This window comes from Rhinopithecus roxellana, chromosome 22 (genome assembly GCF_007565055.1).
Source record: "Rhinopithecus roxellana isolate Shanxi Qingling chromosome 22, ASM756505v1, whole genome shotgun sequence".
NCBI classification, from domain to species: domain Eukaryota; kingdom Metazoa; phylum Chordata; class Mammalia; order Primates; family Cercopithecidae; genus Rhinopithecus; species Rhinopithecus roxellana.
The window spans coordinates 15539049-15542077 of record NC_044570.1 but is presented as its reverse complement, the minus strand read 5'-3'; positions in this window follow the sequence as shown (position 1 = coordinate 15542077).

Sequence of the window (3029 nt, the reverse complement as noted above, 5' to 3'; positions counted from 1 at the left end):
CTAAGTTATAAGTCTGGGAGATGAACTCACAGATCAGAAAGAAGTTTCTCAGAAAGCTTCTTTCACGTTTTGAACGGATGAAATTTCCTTTATCAGCGTAGGCCTCAAAGCGATGCAAGGAAGCCCTTCTCAGTTTCCTCAAAGACAGTGTTAATGGACTGCTCCACGAAACATAAGTGTAACTCTGTGAGATGAATTCACACATCACCAGGCAGTTTCTAAGAAAGCTTCTTTCTAGTTTTCATCTGTGGATATATCCTTTGTCACCGTAAGCTTCATTGCGCTATGAAGTGTCTAATTGCAGATTTCCAGAAAACTGTGTTAACAAACTGATCACTGAAGAGAAACGTGTAACTCTGAGAGTTGCATTCACACATGGCAATGCAGTTTCTCAGAAAGCTTCTCTTTAGTTATTATGTGAGGATATGTCCTTTTTCACCATAGCCCTCAATGAGCTCCCAAATATACCTTTGCAGAATCCCTGACAACAGTGTTAGCAAACTGTTCCAAGAAGGGAAGGGTGGAACTCTGTGTGACGAAGTCACACATCAGAAAGCAATCTCTCAGAAAGCTTCTCTCTACTTCTTATGTGACGATATTTCCTTTCTCACCATGGGCCCCTATGGGCTCCCAAATATCACTTTCCAGATTCCACGAAAAGAGTGTTAGCAAACTGCCTTCTGAAGTCTAAGTTATAAGTCTGGGAGATGAACTCACAGATCAGAAAGAAGTTTCTCAGAAAGCTTCTTTCACGTTTTGAACGGATGAAATTTCCTTTATCAGCGTAGGCCTCAAAGCGATGCAAGGAAGCCCTTCTCAGTTTCCTCAAAGACAGTGTTAATGGACTGCTCCACGAAACATAAGTGTAACTCTGTGAGATGAATTCACACATCACCAGGCAGTTTCTAAGAAAGCTTCTTTCTAGTTTTCATCTGTGGATATATCCTTTGTCACCGTAAGCTTCATTGCGCTATGAAGTGTCTAATTGCAGATTTCCAGAAAACTGTGTTAACAAACTGATCACTGAAGAGAAACGTGTAACTCTGAGAGTTGCATTCACACATGGCAATGCAGTTTCTCAGAAAGCTTCTCTTTAGTTATTATGTGAGGATATGTCCTTTTTCACCATAGCCCTCAATGAGCTCCCAAATATACCTTTGCAGAATCCCTGACAACAGTGTTAGCAAACTGTTCCAAGAAGGGAAGGGTGGAACTCTGTGTGACGAAGTCACACATCAGAAAGCAATCTCTCAGAAAGCTTCTCTCTACTTCTTATGTGACGATATTTCCTTTCTCACCATGGGCCCCTATGGGCTCCCAAATATCACTTTCCAGATTCCACGAAAAGAGTGTTAGCAAACTGCCTTCTGAAGTCTAAGTTATAAGTCTGGGAGATGAACTCACAGATCAGAAAGAAGTTTCTCAGAAAGCTTCTTTCACGTTTTGAACGGATGAAATGTCCTTTATCAGCGTAGGCCTCAAAGCGATGCAAGGAAGCCCTTCTCAGTTTCCTCAAAGACAGTGTTAATGGACTGCTCCACGAAACATCAGTGTAACTCTGTGAGATGAATTCACACATCACCAGGCAGTTTCTAAGAAAGCTTCTTTCTAGTTTTCATCTGTGGATATATCCTTTGTCACCGTAAGCTTCATTGCGCTATGAAGTGTCTAATTGCAGATTTCCAGAAAACTGTGTTAACAAACTGATCACTGAAGAGAAACGTGTAACTCTGAGAGTTGCATTCACACATGGCAATGCAGTTTCTCAGAAAGCTTCTCTTTAGTTATTATGTGAGGATATGTCCTTTTTCACCATAGCCCTCAATGAGCTCCCAAATATACCTTTGCAGAATCCCTGACAACAGTGTTAGCAAACTGTTCCAAGAAGGGAAGGGTGGAACTCTGTGTGACGAAGTCACACATCAGAAAGCAATCTCTCAGAAAGCTTCTCTCTACTTCTTATGTGACGATATTTCCTTTCTCACCATGGGCCCCTATGGGCTCCCAAATATCACTTTCCAGATTCCACGAAAAGAGTGTTAGCAAACTGCCTTCTGAAGTCTAAGTTATAAGTCTGGGAGATGAACTCACAGATCAGAAAGAAGTTTCTCAGAAAGCTTCTTTCACGTTTTGAACGGATGAAATTTCCTTTATCAGCGTAGGCCTCAAAGCGATGCAAGGAAGCCCTTCTCAGTTTCCTCAAAGACAGTGTTAATGGACTGCTCCACGAAACATAAGTGTAACTCTGTGAGATGAATTCACACATCACCAGGCAGTTTCTAAGAAAGCTTCTTTCTAGTTTTCATCTGTGGATATATCCTTTGTCACCGTAAGCTTCATTGCGCTATGAAGTGTCTAATTGCAGATTTCCAGAAAACTGTGTTAACAAACTGATCACTGAAGAGAAACGTGTAACTCTGAGAGTTGCATTCACACATGGCAATGCAGTTTCTCAGAAAGCTTCTCTTTAGTTATTATGTGAGGATATGTCCTTTTTCACCATAGCCCTCAATGAGCTCCCAAATATACCTTTGCAGAATCCCTGACAACAGTGTTAGCAAACTGTTCCAAGAAGGGAAGGGTGGAACTCTGTGTGACGAAGTCACACATCAGAAAGCAATCTCTCAGAAAGCTTCTCTCTACTTCTTATGTGACGATATTTCCTTTCTCACCATGGGCCCCTATGGGCTCCCAAATATCACTTTCCAGATTCCACGAAAAGAGTGTTAGCAAACTGCCTTCTGAAGTCTAAGTTATAAGTCTGGGAGATGAACTCACAGATCAGAAAGAAGTTTCTCAGAAAGCTTCTTTCACGTTTTGAACGGATGAAATTTCCTTTATCAGCGTAGGCCTCAAAGCGATGCAAGGAAGCCCTTCTCAGTTTCCTCAAAGACAGTGTTAATGGACTGCTCCACGAAACATAAGTGTAACTCTGTGAGATGAATTCACACATCACCAGGCAGTTTCTAAGAAAGCTTCTTTCTAGTTTTCATCTGTGGATATATCCTTTGTCACCGTAAGCTTCATTG